Source organism: Oncorhynchus clarkii, chromosome 32 (assembly GCF_045791955.1).
Source record: "Oncorhynchus clarkii lewisi isolate Uvic-CL-2024 chromosome 32, UVic_Ocla_1.0, whole genome shotgun sequence".
In the NCBI taxonomy this organism is placed as follows: Eukaryota; Metazoa; Chordata; class Actinopteri; order Salmoniformes; family Salmonidae; genus Oncorhynchus; species Oncorhynchus clarkii.
In genome coordinates, this window is record NC_092178.1 from 7919229 (window position 1) to 7926728 (window position 7500).

Below are 7500 nucleotides of genomic sequence, written 5' to 3' on the forward strand. Positions count from 1 at the left end.
GATATACAGTAGATATACAGTAGATATACAGTATATATATATGCAGTAGATATACAGTAGATATACAGTAGATATACAGTATATATATATATGCAGTAGATATACAGTAGATATGTAGTAGATATACAGTAGGTATACAGTAGACAGTAGATATACAGTAGATATGATTGGAAAGCAGCTGCGGTCATCCCCCTCTTCAAAGGGGGGGACACTCTTGACCCAAACTGCTACAGACCTATATCTATCCTACCATGCCTTTCTAAGGTCTTCGAAAGCCAAGTCAACAAACAGATTACCGACCTTTTCGAATCTCACCATACCTTCTCTGCTATGCAATCTGGTTTCAGAGCTGGTCATGGGTGCACCTCAGCCACGCTCAAGGTCCTAAATGATATCTTAACCGCCATCGATAAGAAACATTACTGTGCAGCCGTATTCATTGATCTGGCCAAGGCTTTCGACTCTGTCAATCACCACTTCCTCATCGGCAGACTCGACAGCCTTGGTTTCTCAAATGATTGCCTCGCCTGGTTCACCAACTACTTCTCTGATAGAGTTCAGTGTGTCAAATCGGAGGGTCTGCTGTCCGGACCTCTGGCAGTCTCTATGGGGGTGCCACAGGGTTCAATTCTTGGACCGACTCTCTTCTCTGTATACATCAATGAGGTCGCTCTTGCTGCTGGTGAGTCTCTGATCCACCTCTACGCAGACGACACCATTCTGTATACTTCTGGCCCTTCTTTGGACACTGTGTTAACAACCCTCCAGGCAAGCTTCAATGCCATACAACTCTCCTTCCGTGGCCTCCAATTGCTCTTAAATACAAGTAAAACTAAATGCATGCTCTTCAACCGATCGCTACCCGCTACCTACCCGCCTGTCCAACATCACTACTCTGGACGGCTCTGACTTAGAATACGTGGACAACTACAAATACTTAGGTGTCTGGTTAGACTGTAAACTCTCCTTCCAGACCCATATCAAACATCTCCAATCCAAAATAAAATCTAGAATTGGCTTCCTATTTCGCAACAAAGCATCCTTCACTCATGCTGCCAAACATACCCTTGTAAAACTGACCATCCTACCAATCCTCGACTTTGGCGATGTCATTTACAAAATAGCCTCCAACACCCTACTCAACAAATTGGATGCAGTCTATCACAGTGCAATCCGTTTTGTCACCAAAGCCCCATATACTACCCACCATTGCGACCTGTACACTCTCGTTGGCTGGCCCTCGCTTCATACTCGTCGCCAAACCCACTGGCTCCATGTCATCTACAAGACCCTGCTAGGTAAAGTCCCCCCTTATCTCAGCTCGCTGGTCACCATAGCATCTCCCACCTGTAGCACACGCTCCAGCAGGTATATCTCTCTAGTCACCCCCAAAACCAATTCTTTCTTTGGCCGCCTCTCCTTCCAGTTCTCTGCTGCCAATGACTGGAACGAACTACAAAAATCTCTGAAACTGGAAACACTTATCTCCCTCACTAGCTTTAAGCACCAACTGTCAGAGCAGCTCACAGATTACTGCACCTGTACATAGCCCACCTATAATTTAGCCCAAACAACTACCTCTTTCCTTACTGTATTTAATTAATTTATTTCTTTTGCTCCTTTGCCCCCCATTATTTGTATTTCTACTTTGCACATTCTTCCATTGCAAATCTACCATTCCAGAGTTTTACTTGCTATATTGTATTTACTTTTTTATTTTTACTTTTTTTGCCTTTACCTCCCTTCTCACCTCATTTGCTCACATCGTATATAGACTTGTTTATACTGTATTATTGACTGTATGTTTGTTTTACTGCATGTGTAACTCTGTGTCGTTGTATCTGTCGAACTGCTTTGCTTTATCTTGGCCAGGTCGCAATTGTAAATGAGAACTTGTTCTCAACTAGCCTCCCTGGTTAAATAAAGGTGTTCTCAACTAGCCTCCCTGGTTAAATAAAGGTGTTCTCAACTAGCCTCCCTGGTTAAATAAAGGTGTTCTCAACTAGCCTACCTGGTTAAATAAAGGTGTTCTCAACTAGCCTCCCTGGTTAAATAAAGGTGTTCTCAACTAGCCTCCCTGGTTAAATAAAGGTGTTCTCAACTAGCCTACCTGGTTAAATAAAGGTGTTCTCAACTAGCCTCCCTGGTTAAATAAAGGTGTTCTCAACTAGCCTACCTGGTTAAATAAAGGTGTTCTCAACTGGCCTACCCGGTTAAATAAAGGTGTTCTCAACTAGCCTACCTGGTTAAATAAAGGTGTTCTCAACTAGCCTACCCGGTTAAATAAAGGTGTTCTCAACTAGCCTACCCGGTTAAATAAAGGTGTTCTCAACTAGCATACCTGGTTAAATAAAGGTGTTCTCAACTAGCCTCCCTGGTTAAATAAAGGTGTTCTCAACTAGCCTCCCTGGTTAAATAAAGGTGTTCTCAACTAGCCTCCCTGGTTAAATAAAGGTGTTCTCAACTAGCCTACCTGGTTAAATAAAGGTGTTCTCAACTAGCATACCTGGTTAAATAAAGGTGTTCTCAACTAGCCTCCCTGGTTAAATAAAGGTGTTCTCAACTAGCCTCCCTGGTTAAATAAAGGTGTTCTCAACTAGCCTCCCTGGTTAAATAAAGGTGTTCTCAACTAGCCTCCCTGGTTAAATAAAGGTGTTCTCAACTAGCCTACCTGGTTAAATAAAGGTGTTCTCAACTAGTCTACCTGGTTAAATAAAGGTGTTCTCAACTAGCCTCCCTGGTTAAATAAAGGTGTTCTCAACTAGCCTCCCTGGTTAAATAAAGGTGTTCTCAACTAGCCTCCCTGGTTAAATAAAGGTGTTCTCAACTAGCCTCCCTGGTTAAATAAAGGTGTTCTCAACTAGCCTACCTGGTTAAATAAAGGTGTTCTCAACTAGCCTCCCTGGTTAAATAAAGGTGTTCTCAACTAGCCTACCTGGTTAAATAAAGGTGTTCTCAACTAGCCTCCCTGGTTAAATAAAGGTGTTCTCAACTAGCCTACCTGGTTAAATAAAGGTGTTCTCAACTAGCATACCTGGTTAAATAAAGGTGTTCTCAACTGGCCTACCTGGTTAAATAAAGGTGTTCTCAACTAGCCTACCTGGTTAAATAAAGGTGTTCTCAACTAGCCTACCTGGTTAAATAAAGGTGTTCTCAACTAGCCTCCCTGGTTAAATAAAGGTGAAATAAAATAAAAAAATAAAAAATATGCAGTAGATTTGCAGTAGGTGTACAGTAGATATACAGTATATATACAGTAGATATACAGTAGATATACAGTATATATACAGTAGATATACAGTAGATATACAGTATATATGCAGTAGATATGCAGTAGACAGTAGATATGCAGTAGATATGCAGTAGATATACAGTAGATATACAGTATATATGCAGTAGATATGCAGTAGACAGTAGATATGCAGTAGATATGCAGTAGATATACAGTAGATATACAGTATATATGCAGTAGATATGCAGTAGACAGTAGATATGCAGTAGATATGCAGTAGATATACAGTAGATATACAGTATATATGCAGTAGATATGCAGTAGACAGTAGATATGCAGTAGATATGCAGTAGATATGGAGTAGATATGCAGTACATGTACAGTAGATATACAGTATATATGCAGTAGATATGCAGTAGACAGTAGATATGCAGTAGATATGCAGTAGATATACAGTAGATATACAGTATATATGCAGTAGATATGCAGTAGACAGTAGATATGCAGTAGATATGCAGTAGATATACAGTAGATATACAGTATATATGCAGTAGATATGCAGTAGACAGTAGATATGCAGTAGATATGCAGTAGATATACAGTAGATATACAGTATATATGCAGTAGATATGCAGTAGACAGTAGATATGCAGTAGATATGCAGTAGATATGGAGTAGATATGCAGTACATGTACAGTAGATATACAGTATATATGCAGTAGATATGCAGTAGATGTACAGTAGATATACAGTATATATGCAGTAGATTTGCAGTAGACAGTAGATATGCAGTAGATATGCAGTAGATATGGAGTAGATATGCAGTAGATATGCAGTAGACAGTAGATATGCAGTAGATATACAGTAGATATACAGTATATATGCAGTAGATATGCAGTAGACAGTAGATATGCAGTAGATATGCAGTAGATATACAGTAGATATACAGTATATATGCAGTAGATATGCAGTAGACAGTAGATATGCAGTAGATATGCAGTAGATATGGAGTAGATATGCAGTACATGTACAGTAGATATACAGTATATATGCAGTAGATATGCAGTAGATGTACAGTAGATATACAGTATATATGCAGTAGATTTGCAGTAGACAGTAGATATGCAGTAGATATGCAGTAGATATGGAGTAGATATGCAGTACATGTACAGTAGATATACAGTAGATATGCAGTAGATTTACAGTAGATATACAGTATATATGCAGTAGATTTGCAGTAGACAGTAGATATGCAGTAGATATGCAGTAGATATGGAGTAGATATGCAGTACATGTACAGTAGATATACAGTAGATATGCAGTAGATTTACAGTAGATATGCAGTAGATATGCAGTAGACAGTAGATATGCAGTAGACAGAAGATATGCAGTAGTTATACAGTAGATACAGTAGATATACAGTAGATGTGCAGTAGATGTGCAGTAGATATACAGTAGATATACAGTATATATGCAGTAGATATGCAGTAGACAGTAGATATGCAGTAGATATGCAGTAGATATGGAGTAGATATGCAGTACATGTACAGTAGATATACAGTAGATATGCAGTAGATTTACAGTAGATATGCAGTAGATATGCAGTAGACAGTAGATATGCAGTAGACAGAAGATATGCAGTAGATATGCAGTAGATATGCAGTAGATGTACAGTAGATATACAGTAGATATGCAGTAGATATGCAGTAGACAGTAGATATGCAGTAGATATGCAGTAGATATGGAGTAGATATGCAGTACATGTACAGTAGATATACAGTAGATATGCAGTAGATTTACAGTAGATATGCAGTAGATATGCAGTAGACAGTAGATATGCAGTAGACAGAAGATATGCAGTAGATATGCAGTAGATATGCAGTAGCTATGCAGCAGATATACAGTAGATATACAGTAGATATACAGTAGATATACAGTAGATACAGTAGATATACAGTAGATGTGCAGTAGATGTGCAGTAGATATACAGTAGATATGCAGTAGACAGCAGATATACAGTAGATATACAGATATATGCAGTATATATACAGTAGATATGCAGTAGACAGCAGATATACAGTAGTTATACAGTAGATACAGTAGATATACAGTAGATGTGCAGTAGATGTGCAGTAGATATACAGTAAGTATGCAGTAGATATACAGTAGATATGCAGTAGACAGCAGATATACAGTAGATATACAGATATATGCAGTATATATACAGTAGATATGCAGTAGACAGCAGATATACAGTAGTTATACAGTAGATATGCAGTAGGTATACAGTAGATATGCAGTAGGTATGCAGTAGTTATACAGTAGACATGCAGTAGATATACAGTAGATATACAGTAGGTATGCAGTAGGTATACAGTAGACATGCAGTAGATATACAGTAGTTATACAGTAGATATGCAGTAGGTATACAGTAGATATGCAGTAGGTATGCAGTAGTTATACAGTAGACATGCAGTAGATATACAGTAGATATACAGTAGGTATGCAGTAGGTATACAGTAGACATGCAGTAGATATACAGTAGATATACAGTAGGTATACAGTAGACATACAGTAGACATACAGTAGATATACAGTAGATATACAGTAGGTATACAGTAGGTATGCAGTAGTTATACAGTAGATATGCAGTAGGTATACAGTAGATATGCAGTAGATATACAGTAGATATGCAGTAGGTATACAGTAGATATACAGTAGACATGCAGTAGATATACAGTAGTTATACAGTAGATATGCAGTAGGTATACAGTAGATATGCAGTAGGTATGCAGTAGTTATACAGTAGACATGCAGTAGATATACAGTAGATATACAGTAGGTATGCAGTAGGTATACAGTAGACATGCAGTAGATATACAGTAGATATACAGTAGGTATACAGTAGACATACAGTAGACATACAGTAGATATACAGTAGATATACAGTAGGTATACAGTAGGTATGCAGTAGTTATACAGTAGATATGCAGTAGGTATACAGTAGATATGCAGTAGATATACAGTAGATATGCAGTAGGTATACAGTAGATATACAGTAGACATGCAGTAGATATACAGTAGATATACAGTAGGTATGCAGTAGATATGCAGTAGGTATACAGTAGATATGCAGTAGTTATACAGTAGACATGCAGTAGATATACAGTAGATATACAGTAGGTATACAGTAGATGTGCAGTAGGTATACAGTAGACATGCAGTAGATATACAGTAGATATGCAGTAGGTATGCAGTAGTTATACAGTAGACATGCAGTAGATATACAGTAGATATACAGTAGGTATGCAGTAGGTATACAGTAGACATGCAGTAGATATACAGTAGTTATACAGTAGATATGCAGTAGGTATACAGTAGATATGCAGTAGGTATGCAGTAGTTATACAGTAGACATGCAGTAGATATACAGTAGATATACAGTAGGTATGCAGTAGGTATACAGTAGACATGCAGTAGATATACAGTAGATATACAGTAGGTATACAGTAGACATACAGTAGACATACAGTAGATATACAGTAGATATACAGTAGGTATACAGTAGGTATGCAGTAGTTATACAGTAGATATGCAGTAGGTATACAGTAGATATGCAGTAGATATACAGTAGATATGCAGTAGGTATACAGTAGATATACAGTAGACATGCAGTAGATATACAGTAGATATACAGTAGGTATGCAGTAGATATGCAGTAGGTATACAGTAGATATGCAGTAGTTATACAGTAGACATGCAGTAGATATACAGTAGATATACAGTAGGTATACAGTAGATATGCAGTAGGTATACAGTAGACATGCAGTAGATATACAGTAGGTATACAGTAGGTATGCAGTAGGTATACAGTAGGTATGCAGTAGATATAAAGTAGATATACAGTAGGTATACAGTAGGTATGCAGTAGATATACAGTAGATATACAGTAGATATACAGTAGGTATACAGTAGGTATGCAGTAGATATACAGTAGGTATACAGTAGGTATGCAGTAGATATACAGTAGGTATACAGTAGGTATGCAGTAGGTATACAGTAGGTATACAGTAGATATACAGTAGATATACAGTAGGTATACAGTAGGTATGCAGTAGGTATACAGTAGGTATACAGTAGATATACAGTAGATATACAGTAGGTATACAGTAGGTATGCAGTAGATGTACAGTAGGTATACAGTAGGTATACAGTAGGTATGCAGTAGATATACAGTAGATATACAGTAGATATACAGTAGGTATGCA

The 7500-nt window shown here is 37.8% G+C and overlaps 1 protein-coding gene across 1 annotated transcript in view; it reads right to left on the reverse strand.

The window, feature by feature from the left end:
- The window catches only part of LOC139392147 (gamma-aminobutyric acid type B receptor subunit 1-like), a 157448-nt gene that overhangs the window by 45228 nt on the left and 104720 nt on the right, over positions 1-7500 (reverse strand). The gene's annotated exons all lie outside the window — the stretch shown is intronic.